General features: G+C 42.3%; 1 pseudogene; it reads right to left on the reverse strand.

Moving 5' to 3' along the window:
- Positions 1-16,112, reverse strand: part of LOC138153133 (farnesyl pyrophosphate synthase pseudogene) — a 26,885-nt pseudogene extending 10,773 nt beyond the window's left edge.
- Between the last annotated feature and the right edge of the window lie 585 nt (positions 16,113-16,697).

Genomic DNA, 16,697 nt, shown 5'->3' on the forward strand with positions numbered 1-16,697 from the left:
TCCATTCCACTTTTGGGTAGCTTTCATTATTAAGAAGTTTCCTTAAACATTGAGCTGAAATTTGCTTTTCTATGACAGTTTCATTTGACATTTAAGGCCTTTCATGATCTGGATCCAGCTGACTCTTTTTTCTAGTCTTTTTTCATACTCTTTTCCTTCCTATATGGTTTGCTTCCTTCATGGTTTAAAAAGCCAAAATGAACAAGCTGTTATTTGACCTAATCTTCCTAGGTGGTGGTGGATAGAGTACCGGGCCTGGAGTCAGGAATATTCAAGTTCAAATCGAGCCCCTAATAATGTCTCTTAGGGCTACAAGAGCAGAAAGCATTTTCTTGTCGTCACTTAGTCAGCTGCCAACTTTTGTCAATTCCACTGCTACAGCATCTCTCATCATTGGGCTCGAGTGGCTAAAGATGATTTGTTTAAGGCTGGATGTGCTGGCACATGCCTGGAGTTCCTGCTACTGGGGAGACTGAGGCTGGTGGATCACCTAAGTTTGGGAGTTCTGAGATATGGTAGGGCTAAAGCCAATCTGGGTGTCTGCACTGTCCAACACTAATAGTAAACCTCTGAAAGTGCCAGAGTAGGGGACCAGACTGCCTAAGGAAGCATAAACTGGTCCAGGTCAGAAGTGTCAATCACCAGGGGGTTCAATGAATGACCACTATACTTCCATAGGGAGACCCAGTCTCAAAAATAAAAAAAAGAACGATTCCTTTAAAATAATGGCATACACAAAGCCTGTAAGTATACACTGGATTAAGAACAAGTAAAATCCTCTTCTTGGGAGACTTTCTTTAGAAGAGAAACACACCTTCTTGAAGTATTCCATTTAATTGAAAAAAAAAATTAAGCATCTATTTTGTGGGAGGCTGGTGCTAGGCACCAGGGATAAAACAGATTGTTAGGACATAGGACCAGTTTTCAAGAAGTTTATAATATAATATAATATAATATAAGCCTATGAGCTGGTCGGGAGAGGGAAAGACAAGCACAGAAATAGCTAGGACATGAGGGACCACAACATAAGTGCAAAGCAGAGGCCTCTCACAAAGTGCCCAAAGAAATCCATAAAGGAAAGGTTGCTTTCTGGACACAAAGGAATGGACTAGCTCATGGAATCATTAGCTGTAGAACTGAAAGGGACCTCAGAAGCCATCTAGGCCAACTAGATGTTGATTCAGAAGATGTAGATTCAGGTCCCAGGTTTGTCAGTGTTTCATTGTGTGACCTTGGGTACTCTTCTCCAGGTCTCAGCTTCTCTAACTGTTAACCAGAGATCCTACTTGAGAATCCAGTGAAATAAGATCATTGGTAGTAGCAGCAAGATGTAATAATCATTTGTTATAGCTGGAGAGTGGTTTAGAGTAGGTGTATAATTAATGTTTGTGGATTGACTGATTAATTTATTAGGGACTTACACAAGGATGATTTTTTGTTTTTGTTTTTTACTTTTTGGAGGTGGGAAGGCAGGGCAATTGGGGTTAAGTGACTTGACCAAGATCACACAGCTAGTTTTTTGTGTTGTCTCAGGCTGGATTTGAACTCAAGTCCTCCTGACTCCAAGTCTGGTGCTCTGTTCACTGTGCCACCTAGCCGCCCCAACCTTGAGGTTTACAAGGCACTTTACATGCTTTATATCATTCGGGTCTCATAACCTGGTAAAGTGCACAGAGCAGATGTTATTCTCCTCATCTTACAAATAAGGAAATAAGGAAAACGGGACTCAGAGAGATTATGTGATCTGCCCATGGTCACACAGCTTATAAGTGTATGGATTTTGGTAGTGGTGGTTATAAGCCCATCGTTCTACCTAGTATGTCTTGCTGCCTCTCAGGAGAAAGTGGTTGCTGTCAACGTGGGCATGACTGTACAGATATAGTGACTGCTAAAATGCTACGTACCGTCAGCTATTATATTCTTCTACAATGTGTCAGGCACTGGAGAGACCAATATAAAAAAGAAAGACAGTATCTGTCCTCAAGGAACTTACAATCTAGCTGGTGAAGACAACCCACAAAAAGAAGCAGAAAAGGTGGAGGAAGGGGAAGGTAGGATGAAAAGGAAAGGAATCAAGAGTTATAGAGAAGGCAGAGGAGTCCCAAAGTGCAACCAGGTGAGAGAGGGGGAGATATCTGAGCTTAGCTGAGCTCCCTCCCTAAATAGAGGCTTTGGTGTTCCTGGCTCTACCTTCCAATCAGAGGGTGGTGATGAGGTGGAGTCCCAGGGCTGGTGCAGGATGGTGAGTTTTTCCAATTATTAGCTTCCTGGGGCAGGGTGAGGTCTAAGAAATTGCAAAATAGTAAAGTCGGGCAAGAAATTATTATTTCCCTTCCTCCTCCTACTCCCACCCCATCTTTCCCCTTCCAGTAGTTGTTGTTTGTCCTTCATTTTTTAAAGAGGATCAATGACATTGCATAATGGGTGATATCTTGACTCACTCGTGAATTGGATTTAAGTGAGGCAGGGCTGTGCAAAATCATCAGCCTCACTCTCTCCTCCAGAGTCACAGGAATCCAGGGGCAAAGACCAAGATGACCTGTGATGGTCCCCAGTAGCTGTGCACAGAGCTGGTAAAGGGACTCATTTACTTCATCTTACTTTACTCTGTCATGTTCTCTGCAGGTGTAATCTACCCCCGATCTCAGAGAAGTACACTGGGGACGTTGGGGCAAAGACTGATGTTGTTACTGTGAACCCCAGCATCATAACAGAGAAGTTAGTCTGAGCCTTGGCCCGAGTTTAGATCTAGAAGGGACCTTAGAGTTCATCCAGTGAGATACCAACCTGACGTAGAGGAGGCAAGTGACTTGTCCAAGTCCACACAGGTAAGTTTCAGAGGTGGAGTCTGAAATAAAATCCTTTAACTCCAGTCAGTATTCTCTCTATTGAGAATAATGGAGAGTATGTATAATGCTACACCTGAGTATAATGTTACACTTAGGATCCTTTTGAACCTTCAAGAATCTTTTATCAGCCACGGAGACTTTAATTAGCATATAGCACTTGTTCCTATATCCAAGAACAATAACATTTCCAAATATCTGCCAGGGCTTCATACCTCCTGCACTCTGGGGTGGGTGGGGAAGAAAATGGGGAAGTGGGGTAAAATCACCCCTGTTGATAAGTGTTACCCCTCTTTATCCTCAACCCACCTATGTGCCCAATGGGTAAGACCCTGGGAGAAAGCTTCCAGCTTGTCCATTGCCTGAGCAAGGAGGGGAGCCCTGGAATAAGCATATTGCCGCTAAATTTTAGACATTGAGTGAGCACAAGCTGTTATGGCTATTTCACAGCTTCAGAAAATCACTAAAGGGGAGCAGAGCAGGAGGAAGGACTATAAGCACCTGTGGGATTTCTTTCAGTGGTTTCCTTTTCTGAATTTTGTGATGGGCTTTTAGTGATTTTTCGATATTGATCATAGAGCCATAGAATATCATAGCTCAATTGGACTTTGGAGACTGTCCTGTCCAACTGTCTCTTTTTGTGAGGCAGAAATTGAGGCCTAGAGAAGGTGACCTTGCTCAAGGTCACCCAGCCAGACTAACTTCACACTTTTGCCATAGTAGGATCTGGTTCAGGGCTTACCTGTTAGACAGGCTCTTTGTCTAAATGGGTAATTTTGTTTGTTTTTGTTGTTTTTTTTCCCTAGGACTAAACAAACTTTATTTTCTTCTCAGTGCCTACAAGCTTAACTTTGGGTTTGAAATGTGAGAAAGGAAATAAGCCAGATTAGCCAACTAAACTAAGATTTCCAAGGCCAGTGTTACAAACTCATTAAGAGCATAGCAGCTCATTTTCTCATCTGCCTTCTTGTTCTCAGCTCCATTTCAGCCAGGGGATATTTATTAGATATATTTGGATGCCTTGGAGTGTCAACTAACAGCTCTAAAGTGAACAATTTAATGCCTCCAGACCCTAAAGAGCCTGACCTAACATGGGCTGGCTTGGTGGGAGGGGTTAGTTTTGTCTGTTAGACACCAGCATTATTAACACTTCTTTTGGGTCTCACTAAAGGACAAGGAAGAAATTCTAAAGACTGATTCCCTACTCTTTCAGATTGATAATCTTCAGGGATCAGACTCAGAGGGTTTGAGCCATGGATATGGAGCCTGATAAAAGTTAACTGTGGTTATGTGCTGGTATGTAAACACAATGTTTGTCTCCTGCCTATGACTTGTATCATTCCTCCCTCTTCCCTGTCCCACTTTGGGGTTGCTGTATGTGGAATAGACCCCTTGTCATTTGCCTTAGAACTTAGATATCCCATCACAGACTTGTAAAATGTCAGAGCTGGAAGGGACCTTAAAGCTTGTTTAGTCTGGTCCTCTCATTAGATAGAAGAATCAACTTGAGGTCCAAAGAGGGGTAGTTGGTAAGTGGTAGACTCTAGATTAGAATCCAGCTCTGGCTGCTTTCCGTAGTGAAGCCTCTGGTCCTTTCATCACCACTGGTGGCTCAGTCCTGGGTCCATGTGTTCTTCTTCACACATGTCCTTTCTGGCCAAGTTTAAACCCTGTGTCCTGGAGAAGGATTTTCAGAGATCTCCCCTCTATCCTGGCTGTCCTTGAAATCCTCTTACCCTATATTCTGCAGAGGGGGCTGCTCCTTCTTTCATGAGACCCCAGATACTATACCTGCTCTCTGGGTGCAGAATAAGAAAAGATAAGGCCTTGTATTTGTACAGGTATTTCTGCTGTTTCAAAGTGCTTTCACATTACTTCAGGGCTGCCCCTAGAATACAAAGAATTGGGGTGATGGCCCTGGGGTCTGTGCTTTTAGGGTCCCACATGGCTACAGGGACCAGGTGGCTGGACAGGGTTTCAGGGAGGCACCTCGTAGGGGAAAAAGGCTTGGCCAACCATGCCATCTGGTGCTTTAAAAGACTAGAGGCTCCTAATCATCCCACCCACCTATGAACACTTCCCCATTCAGCACCAGGGTGGTCTGGGGCTAAATGCCCATCCCCACTCCTCCATGAGGCTGCATGGCTTCCTTTTGTGACTCCATTTTCTCTTCAACAGTGCCCTTGATGGCCGCTGTAACTTGATTTCACTTGTATATAAATATTGGGAGAAGAGAGAATCCATAAATATGATTTGCCTGAGGCCATATCTGTCTAGGGATATAGTTCTCTGTTCATTGTCTTAGTTAGTTACTGAAACAATATTGTGAGTTAGATACAGCAGGTATTATTGTCCACATTTGACAGATGGGGAAACTGAGGTAAAGTGGCTTCCTCAATTCTGACATTTTGTAATGGGTATGATTGGTACAGAATGAGGCTAACTTTGAGTTGCTTATGGTATCTGTCATTGAGTTGATTAGGGTCAAGGTCAGGGCATGGGATGAAACATAACACACTTTATATGATGGCAACTTTGCTTTAAAGACAAATGAGGGTACTGAGCATTTGAGGGCACGCATCTTCCTTAACCCAAATGGTGTGATGGCAGGCAGATAGGAACCAGATTCTCTTTTTACCATGCTTGATAATGGAGGTAGGAAAGAGCTTAACCAAGAATTGCACATACCATTCTTTAGCTATCAGGATATGGTAGCTGGGATCTATCTATGAGAGTTGTTCCTTTCCTGGCTAGAGGTATATCCCCTAGCAATCTGTACCACAGAATAGAGTTTCTCCAGAAAATCTCTGATCCAGAGCTATACATGGCACATAGTCAGTACTTAATAAATGTTTATTGACTGACTGATTGATATACACAGGGGTAAAACCTAAAACGTGGACTTCCTTAGTGTCACACGCTAAACCTTTGGTCTGTCTTCTTGCTAAATAACCTATATTTGTTATTCACCTGCTCTGTGCTAGGTACTGTACCAGGCACTGGGGATCCAAAAAGAAAATGTAGAAAAATAAAAAATAGAATAAAAATAGAAAAGCTTGCCCTTGAGGAGTTTACACTCTCTGATAAAATGAATCGTGAAGGCCTATTTGATTAGTAGCTGCTAATGCTTGTGGTTCCCTTAGAATTCTGGCTGGGGCTAGGAGATCATTGTAGGACCCAAGTGGGATGTCACTGTAGGGCTGGGGTTGGGGGAGTCAGTCTCTGTAGGAGGTGGAGGAGATAGCAATCTCCTCAACCAGAGGCACAACTAGATTACTCTTAGTAATTGTATTCTTTTTCTCATCTTGGAGGGTTTTGTCCCTGGAGACATCTCTTAAGTTTCTCACAGCTGCTTTGGGTTCAGATCTAAGTCCCTAGTTGCATCCATGCATTAGATAGTATACATTCTTGGTAATTCACAGGGAGGTGAAGTAGGTTAAGGAGTCTAGGGATAGAGTAGGCTGAGCCATTCCTAGGATGTTGATCATCATCCTGGGCCCATGCTTTAGGGGACCCCACAATTCACCAGGATGGGTAGTGCCAGAGGAATGTAGTGGAAAGGGGGAGATGGATGGGACTCTGCCAGCTGAAGCTATAAAAGATTTGAGGCTCATATACTTATCTATAGTTATCATCGCCTACTAGCTCCCATCACCAATGTCATTGAGGCCATTTCCCCCTTCCACATTCTTCAGGCTGCCTTTTTGGGACTCCCCCACCATTTTTTTTAAAGCAGTTGGGGTTAAGTAACTTGTCCAAGGTTACACGGCCAGTTCTTTTTTGTGTGGATGTTAAGTATCTGAGGCCGGAACCAATCCCGGGTCTTCCTGACTCCGGGGCCGGCTCTCTTACTCACTGCGCCACCTAGCTGCCCCAATTTCTCCCCCCTTTTAAGGTTGCCCCTTGTCCACAGGCTTGTAGCATGTTAGAGGAAGAACGTACAATTTGACATAACAAAGCCTATACCTCAAGAGATGGCCTCCATGCTGCAACTGAGACTGGGCAGCTTTCAGGCCCATACCTACTAGGATTATATTAGAAAATAATCCCAGTCAGGAGAGGAACAGCCTTCTGAAATAGATTCTAGTGTGCAACAATAGTTGGAGGTTTTTCCTTTTTCTCTAGTATACCAGGTACCCCTGGATCTAACTGGGGCCACCCTGCCACTGTCTTTTCTGCCATACTTGGCTTCCAGATGAACCCTGATCATCTTGTTATTCTCCTTGTGGAAGGGAGAGCAGACCCTGCCCCCTTAGCTCAATCTAGACAAGATTTGAGACTTTTCAATATCATGATATTCAAGTAGCTAAGGGGAAAACAAACAAAACAAACTCAAGGGTATCCAGAGCATGGAAGCCTATAGAGAACCCAAGGCATTGAAGGCCACGGTGCTGGAACTGCCTAAAAGGGAAGACTGCTCTGCCCCTGTTCCTCTTCTCCCTATCTACCCTGGCAAATCCTCCAGCAAGCCAAAGCTGATTCTACCCTCTGGGGATACCTTGGCTCCTTCATTTATTGCCTTCTTTGTTTGTGGGCTGGCATTAAACCCAGCTGTGCCACTGTTCTGGGCCCTTGATGGCTGCCAATAATCGTAACCCCCTTAAATCTGCCTCAGATCATGGGTGGCCACAGAGCATAGAATGTCAGAGAATAAAGTGTCCTTGGAGATAATTTCTTTCATTTTTTAGATGTGGGGAAACTGAGACTTAAAGAAGGGGAAATGAGTTGTCACACAGTAGCATGGTGACACAGTAGGTCATATAGGTAGTAGGTAGGTGGCAGTGGAGCTAGAAGTCAAATTTCGGCTTCCCAGCTTTTGCCAGGGTCACCCTTCCAGACCCTCAGAACCCACTGGCTTTCTGTAACCAAGCCCTCTTGGACTTCCTCCCAACTTCTTTCCAAGTTGGCCAGATGAAAGATGGCAGAGGTATTTTGAACTGTGTGAATATTCACTTATTTCCTAGCTCAGGTAACTAATTGTATTCATTTTATCATGTTATTTTTTGGTTATTCCTCTTTCTGAAGCTTTCTGGTTGTTAAAACAGCCTTGTTCTACCTTATGCTAGGTGCAATCCCCATGGATTTGGAGAGATATTTCCATCCCCCCAAGAGCTTGAATAATGTTCTTATATGAAAGAAGACTCCTATCTTCTGGGCTACCTAAGGATTTCCATTCCCCATGGGGTATGGGAGGCTGGCTCATCTTTTTCTTCATCTGGATAATTATAGGACCATAGGATTTAGAGCTAGAAAGAATAACAAATAATTCAATCCCTTCATTTTATAGGTAGTAGAACTGAGGTTTGGAGAGGTCACAGAGCTAATGGGCAACAGAACCAGGATTCAAATCTTGGCATCACCTTCTAAATTCAGTGGTCTTTCCATAATAACACACCCCCAATTTCTTCATCCTCTAAGGATTCTCTTTCCATTCAGACAATGCCTGTTCCCTGTGTGTATCTTGAACTTAGTCCATGTGGGGGATTTGTTACCCTATGGAAAGAGCTATTAGCAACTTGTTAATGAGCTTCCAATACTCTAAAGGGTAAATGCAAGGAGAGAGGATTCAGAAGGCACACCTGAGGCTGAGGGCTTGAGAGCCTGCCTGGTGCTAGTGAAGTATCTTGAGTGCTGAGTCTTATTTTAGTGAGGCTATTCTACTTTTCTTTGGAGGCTAGGTATTTTTCTGACAAGTGGTATGTAAATTTATTTTTTTGGTCCACCAAATACTATTTTAAGTGTACCAGGTGAGTCATTTGGTGTTTAAATGGACACTTCCTATTCCCTACCTAATAGTTAGTAAAACAAAGGATTCTTTCTCTCACCAGTGAATAGCTCATCTATTCCTAGCTAGCCCCTAGCTCCTTAAATTGTTCTGTGGGTAAATGGTGGCATTCTTATGCTCTGCATGCTTATACCTGTATAGCAAAAAGGTCTTCATATTGGGAGAGAAATAGAATATGAGGGAAATACTGAGTCACTTCACTGGGTTCATTCTAGCTGACTGAATGGAGGTAAGTCATGGGGAGGTGGTACTTAATTCCTAAACTGGAAGCCCTGGGTGAATAATTTACATGAAATTATTATATTATATATATATATATTATATATAGCTCAAGGTCTTGGAAGGGTATTGGGAACCCTCAGTTTCCCCCGTCTTTTCTCTCTACAGATACCTGTGCACTTTCTACCTTCTGACAACCTCTCTGGGATTCTCATCTGGGTTTGTGGATCTGTCAGGAGCCCTACAGTTAGGACAGTTAGCCTTCCCCACAGCAAATTTCCATGATGCTAGCCAGGCCATTGTGATTTCCAGGGTCTCTGAATCACTGCTAATTCCCTTCCACTATACTTAGAAACCTGCACTGATGTGGATACTGCCTCCACTAATGCAGTTTGCAAACATTCTATGCCTTCTTATCCTCCCAGTGCTTGTCCCTGTCCTCCTCCAGATTATTGAGAGAGGATCTACCCAATGCTTAGGATGCTTTCCTCTAGGACTCTTTTTATTTCATGAGTCTCAGTACAATGCGGCAGTTAAACTGCCCATCAGTAATCCTTTGTCCTCCTCACATGTCTAACTTACCTGCTTTTTCAGCCAAACATGTCCTTGATAGAGACAGAAGGAACCCTAGAAACACATTAATTTCAACCCATTCATTTTTAATAAGTGAAGAACCAAGGTACAGAGAGGTTAGGTGATTTACCCAGGGTCACACAGCTAGTAAATCTGAGGCAAGACTTGAACCTAGATCTTAGTTCCAAGTCTGGTGTCCTCTTTATTATGTGTTGTTGGAGATATGTTGCAGCCTACTTTTACCTACAAATACAACTTCCCATTGCCATTTAAGCAGCTTTTGGAATTCTGATTCTTTGGCAGCTGAGGTGCTCCATGATGTATAGCTATATATCATGTCTGGAGTTTAAGGAAGAAATTCCTTTGCTTCTTTGTGTCTGGATTGTATTCCCTGAAATCACTGAGCTAGCATTACATTGAAGGCTTCTCAAATGACTACAGGACATTTGTTTTCTAAATCTTTAAGCTTTAAGACAAGGAAATCAGGACAAGTTACTCAAAGGCCAACTTTAAGCCCAATGAAGAACAAGTAACATTTCATTACTTCAAAGTTTCAAAAGACCTGTGTGGATGCTCCCTCCCCCAGTGTAAATCAGTACCCTTCCATGCATTCCATACCCTTCCATGACAGTCTTTGTGAGTCCATGAGGGGCCAAAAGATAACCTTTATATCACTGACCCCTGCAAATTTAGCCAAGTTAGTTTTCAAGGAATAGACATAAAATCTGTTGCCAGCTCTGTATTCAAGTCCTTTTTAGGTTGGAAAGAGCCAGTTGTAGCTTTTGTTCTGCTGTCAAAGCACCTAAATAACCAAGGTTACTTTTTTGGAATCAGAACAACATACTTCTATAGTATAGGCAAAACAACTATATGAATATAGGCCAAGGAATGTAGACCTAAAATCATCATTAGTCCACACAAGGTCACACTCTCCCACAAGTTCTCGTACCAGCTGGTGAGAGGGAAAACTGATAGATTGAACAAGTCATGTACTTAGGGTTACATCCTGGCCAACCTCCTCTCTTCCTTAGAGGCTACCACGCAGTTTCCTCACAGAGCCACTGACATAATTTGCTAGGCTGCTTTTCTTGTTGAGTTTCCTGTTGCTTCTTTCCTAAATAGTAGCTTCTCATTGGCTTCTGTGTGTGAGTTTTTACAGTTTGGGGTGAACCAGCCCATAGCCTCAGGGCTATTTCAGCTCTTTTGTAAGTCAAACACCCAGCCAAAACTGAGCCAGCACAGCAAGAATCCCTCTGGTCAAGCCAGTCTTTTTTACTACTTCTCCCCTTTCTTCAGCAGAAACCTCCCCAGGTTTACTTGCTTTTGGGATTAGGGTAAACTCCTTTCAACTCCCAGCATATCCCTGGCAGCTAGCACCAGGCCTTATAGATTTCTCTGGAGCTTTACTTAGCAATACTGGAGTAACGGGGTAGAGCTGATAACTTTTGTCCTATATTCTTATGCCCAAATCACTGCTTTCCTCATACAGTTGTCATTGTCATCATCATTATCATAATATTTTACATCTATTTAGTGCTTTATGCTTCTCAACTCCAAAATAAACATAATAAATTATGTGATGCTCACTACAGCCCTTTACAGGTAGGGGAAAGGTATTATTCTCCTCACTTTTACACGCAGAAAACTGAAGTATAGGCTAGCTGAGTGAAGTGTCCAAGGATTCATAAAGTAAGTCACATTTGCCAATCAACAAATATTTATTTGATGCCTACTAAATGTAAGACATTGCTATAGATGCTGTAAGGATGCAGAGATGCAGAGGACATATAACAATTTACTGCTCTCATGGAGCCTATGGTCTAAGGCAAGAGACAAGACATACCTACACACATCAGAAAAAGAAAATAGTGCAATGTCATGTATGATGGGTGCAAATAATTGGGACACATGAAGCTTGGGAGCTCAGAGGTAGGAAAGCCCTGGGCCAAGGTAGACATTTGTTGAAAAAATATTTATTGAGAGCTTAGTGCATGCATGGTCAGGGGAGACTTCACCGAGGATGGAGGACTTCATTTAGCACAAGGAGAAGTAGAAGGGGGGGATATTTTACACGGGGGAAACAGCATGAATAAATGCCCAAAGACAGGAGTAAGCATGATATCCTGGGGCAATGAGGCAACTGGTCTGTCTGAATTGTGGGGTATGTACAAGGAAAAGAATGTGAGTCAATAGGAGAGCTGGGACTATAGCTCAGGCCTCTTGACTCCCAGTTCCAATGCTCTGCCATTCTGTAGGTTGAATAGCACAAAGGTTGGAATCAAGAAATTAAACAGAATTGGGACACTGGACTTCACAAGGTAAAATCCTTTTCCCTTTCCATGTGTTCCTTCCTCATAAACTAGCATAGAAATAAGCCACTATGAGAACTAGGTTCCTACCTCTGCCCCATCTTGTACTGTTCCCAGGTTTCTCTCCCTCAGGGAGTGGATCCTTGCACGAGTGGTAAGGGAGAGGGTGCTACAGGAAGTATTTGGCTGGGTCTGGTATTTCAAAGTTCTGCACTAGATTTTGTAGCATCCATATCTCGATAGACAACTTTTGCTGTAGAATGTATTAGAGTTTTAGTAAAATAAGGAAAATACAATCTGGCAATTCAAAATTATAGGTAATACCTATGAGAATCCATAAATAAGTAAGGAAATGGCCTCTCTCACAAAGTCCATGTACTGTAACTGAAAAGAGCCTCTCACTAAATTATAGGGTAGCAAAATGACCAGTGAGTTAGCAAGACAAGATTAAATTGTGTCCTTTTTCTTCTGTTTAAGAAGATAAAGATATAGTAGTCCATTTTAAGGAAATTTCAAAATGGTCAAAATAAAGAAAAAAATTTGTGTTTAGAGGGCAAATTTCATTTATACATGAAATTCATTTATACATGATATTGGTTGATTTGCCAAGGAAGGATTCCTGCTCTCAGGAATATAATATATAATATATAAGTTAATTTTAACTTGCACTCTACTCCTGAGAATCAGCCCTTAGAAGGGAGAAGATTTTGAGTGGGCACTTTGCCAAGAGGGAGCGAATGTATTCTCATTTTATCTACTCACACTTCTTTCAGGGAAGATTTTGGACTGACAACATGCTGGCACCAGGGCATCTTCCCTCCTCCTCTTTCTCCACCTCTGCTCCCAATTCTGGTCCCAAAGTTGTGCTGGGTTTGAAGGGGAAGAAACACGTAGAAGCCAGGCTGGCTTCTGAGGCTGGTCCTTTTACCTGAGGAGTGCTGATTAATAGCAATCCCTTATATTTGTGTTTGTAGCCTTTTACATTTTTCATTTCCGGTATCTCATCTGATCTTTACAATAATCAGTGAGGTAGAAAGTACGTGCATTATTCTCATTTTATAAGCAGATTCCCAGGATCATAGGTTATAAAATCTGGAAGGAACCTTAAAGGTAAAGGATAGCTTCTTCATTTTAAGGATGAGGTACCAGAACTATAATCCCCCTGTGTTCTCCTGCATAGTCCAATACTCTCCACTATACCATGCTGGTACCCCAGCAGACTCCTTACATTATTAGTTGCTCTGTCAAGACTATGGGCCATGCACTTGGTGTCAGAGGGAAGAGGCTCATTTACTGGATGGATGAATGTGTTTTGCTCATGGGAAAGAGTGCACATAGAGTCCATGTTAGCAAAGTTGATACCCAAGGCAGATAATAATAATAACAGTAACAATATTTTGTATCTGTGATAGCACTTTATCCTCTTTCTGGCATTCATTTGATCCTCATGATGTCCTTGTGATATATGAAGGGCAGGGATTATCATCCTCGTTTTAAAGAGGGGGAAACTGAGGCACAAAGAGGTCAAATGTTCAAGTTCATGTTCTTGGGTCTGAAACCCAAGAAAATAGATTATCTGTTTCCTGGTCTGGTACTCCTACCAATACCTAATGAGGAATGAGATTGGTGAAACAAAGAAAGATTTGTCATTAATGTTAGTGATATTGAAGTGGATTGGGGTAGGCCTGTGATATTAAATGCAGGGAGACTAATTTTTAGCAACTCAAGTTTGAGAAGGTTTTTTTTTTTGGGGGGGGGGGCTCACACTTGGCCTATTCTACCTCCAGAGATAGGTTTCTAGATTGTTTGCTGAGGGGCAGGAGTGCTCTGAAGGAGTTATCTTGAAACAGGTGTCTAGGTTTGTGTTAATCTTTGACCTTTGGCCGCCCTAAGTTTGGTGTGATGCCAATAATTTCACAGGGTAAGAGTGTGAGAAAACAACCAATGCAACTGGGATTGTTGTAGGAATGAAGTTGGGAGGCAATGCAGCCATGGTCCTGAATGGACAGCTCACAATGGTTTCTTACCAGTGTGCCTCTTGAGCCAGCAATCTCCACAACCTCATAGGTTGGGGTCCTAGTAAACCAGGAATATGGTTAGGCTGAGCCATCACATTCTCACAGACTAGCCCAAATCTCAGGACTGGCGACCCTTAGGCTTGGGGTGGTTCATAGGAAAAAGAGAATTCCTTACCTTCTCCCATCACCTACCAGCCAACATGGCCCATGTTGGAGCCAGATCTAGCCTTGGGGGCTGGCTGCCACAGTGTTCTCCACCATGAGGTATGATTCTAACCTCAGTCTGCTCTTGTTTCTGGATACTTTTGAGAAAAGACAACTTTACCGGGGTTGATTTAGATGGCATCAGAGCTGCCTCAGTAGGGCGAACTCTGTTGCATGTTGTGGTTTCCTTTCTAGATTTGTCTGAATGTTCCTTTAGAAAGCCATATATCTTCTTTAAAAACCTTTTTTTTTTTTGGTTTAACTGTGATATATATGTATACATATAAATATATATTTTAAAGAAATCTATCAGTTAATCTCAGTGACTGTCAAAACTGGGTTGTTCTGTAGTATGGTTTCCAGTTGATGCAAAAAAAACCCTTCAAACCCAAAATAAAATAAAAAAAACACCCTGAAAACATACAAGAAAAGTTGGGTGAGCATAAGTTCCAGTGGAAATACTGGAACCTTCTTTAACCAGTGGTGTATACTCTGTTTGGTTCCCTTCCCCTCATTTCCTGCCTCTGAGTCCCATGAGGATTGGTACTGTTACATCTGACTCATGCCTGAGTGGGCTCTTTTTGGTTTCAGAAAGCGAGGTTGTCACAGTGCTGGGCCCTGTGGATTCTTACTTCCCTGCAATTTGTCTGTCCCCAGTTCTCCCCCCACTCCCTGTACTCCCTAAATGAGAGGCCTTTCCTAGTGAAGAGGAAAAATGAAACTTGTGATGATGTTTCCTTCAACAGAAAGCAGTGCTCCTATGTGTAATAAGAATGTAAATTTTAAAGATCTTCCCTGCCCCTAGGCTAATGTGCACCTGAAGCCTGGGGGTGGGGGAGGCTTGTTTTTCAGTAGACACTTTTTGATTGGCCAGTGGGTCCAAAAGGTTGTTACATTCTCTGAGCCAGGAGAAGGCTATATAAGCCCTGATGTGTAGCTTTGTTTTGGGACTCACTTTGAGAAGTGTTCTGTAATTTGATCTGAATTCTGGGAAGCCGTTGTTGAGAGTCCCCCGGCTTTGAAAAACCCAGAATGTGGAAACCCAGATGTTGACTGGGTATGGATGTAATGGTTGGACAGTTTGGAAATCTGTCTACTTGATGTTTCTGTCTTGATGATTATGCCTGTATACTTTGAGGTTCAGGGTGCTGACCTTTTCTCCTGAACAAGGTAAACGATATATGTCTGACTGATTAAAGTAAGCCTGTTAACCCATTTTGAGTTGCTTTCCTTTAACAAAGCAGATCCAAGAACCTGTATGGGCAGCAAACCCTGAGGACGCTTGGGGTGCTTGCCGCTACACTATGATGTGGAAGAATTGGGTCTGTTTATGGACCCTAGACTTTTGCTAAGAATGAGCCTCTCTTTATTTATTAGTGTTTTTTACGGGTTGGGGGAAGGTGAGGAAGAGTTTATCCGATTTAAAGGGAAATGGGAAGCCATTGTATCTATCTTATTTTCCTAAAGATTTTTGTTTCCCGGAGCCCGTTTGCAAAAATTTTCCTGTGTGATATTAACTCAGAAGTGTGATCCTGAGGCCTGGTGCTGCTAAAGCCATGCCTAAAATTGTAATCAGGGTATTTTTGCTTCTGTCACTGTGTTTGAAAGGCCATTAATTCTGCCTAATAAACTGAATCCCAAAGTTTCATCAGCAAAGAGAACTATGAATCTGGTCACTTGCGTCTCCCATGGATATTCAACACTATCAACACTTACTGTTTACTGGGGTGGCATGGGGTGTGTAGGGGGACAGATAGATGAGTCTGTGAATCAGAGTATTTCCTTTCTATTCCCTGGTATTCCATTATTCTGGGAGGAAATACTATATGGGAAACTGAAGCCTGTGGGGGACTGATTTACTCAAAGTGTGTGTTCATATATATATATATATATATGTATATGTATATATATATATATATATATATATATATATATATATATATATATGTTAAAACATGTGTATGAACATACTTTTGTACTTGAAATACTTGAAACATTTGAGATTTTGGAAGAAACTATCTATGAGAGAATCCCTTCCATCAACCAGGCTATGACTTAGAAAAACTAGCAGCACCTAAAACACATAGAAGTTAAGTGACTTTCCTAGGGCCACACAATAATTTTCAGAGTTGAGATTTAAACCTACCTTCATGACCATGATGCTAAAGCTAGATCTCTAGCCAATAAGCCATGCTGCCCGTACTAAAGAAATACATAGAATTAAATGAACATTTTTGATTGTGTGAATGAGCGGATAAATGAATTGCTGAAAGACCCTTTGGAGGTTTGAAAGGGAATTATTGGATTGAGTGTAGTGATGTAGCTGAGGAGACATGGGTTGTAGTAGTGTCTCACATCTAATCAATCAATAGGGTTTATGGAACACCTCCTGTGTTATGGAACATCTCTGTGGCAGATGCTGTGTGGGATACAGAGAAGTAGCTATGTATTGAAGCCAGCTCACATAGGCTTGAAAGAACCAATTGTTAAATTTTCAGTGTGAGCATGGCACAGGGCAGCTAGGTGGCACAATGGATAGAGTTCCAGACCTGGATTCAGGAAGACTCATCTTCCTGAGTTGAAAATTGGCTTCAGAGACTTACAAGTTGTGTGACCCTGGGCAAGTCACTCAACCATGCTTGCTTCAGTTTCCTCATCTGTAAAATCAGCTGGAGAAGGAAATGGCAAAACACAGCAGTATCGCTCCCAAGAAAACCCCAAATGGGGTCAACAGAGTCAGACA

The sequence above is a fragment of the Petaurus breviceps genome, unplaced genomic scaffold (assembly GCF_028583685.1).
Source record: "Petaurus breviceps papuanus isolate PSGF00001 unplaced genomic scaffold, PetGlider_PUasm1.0 151, whole genome shotgun sequence".
Lineage (NCBI taxonomy): Eukaryota > Metazoa > Chordata > Mammalia > Diprotodontia > Petauridae > Petaurus > Petaurus breviceps.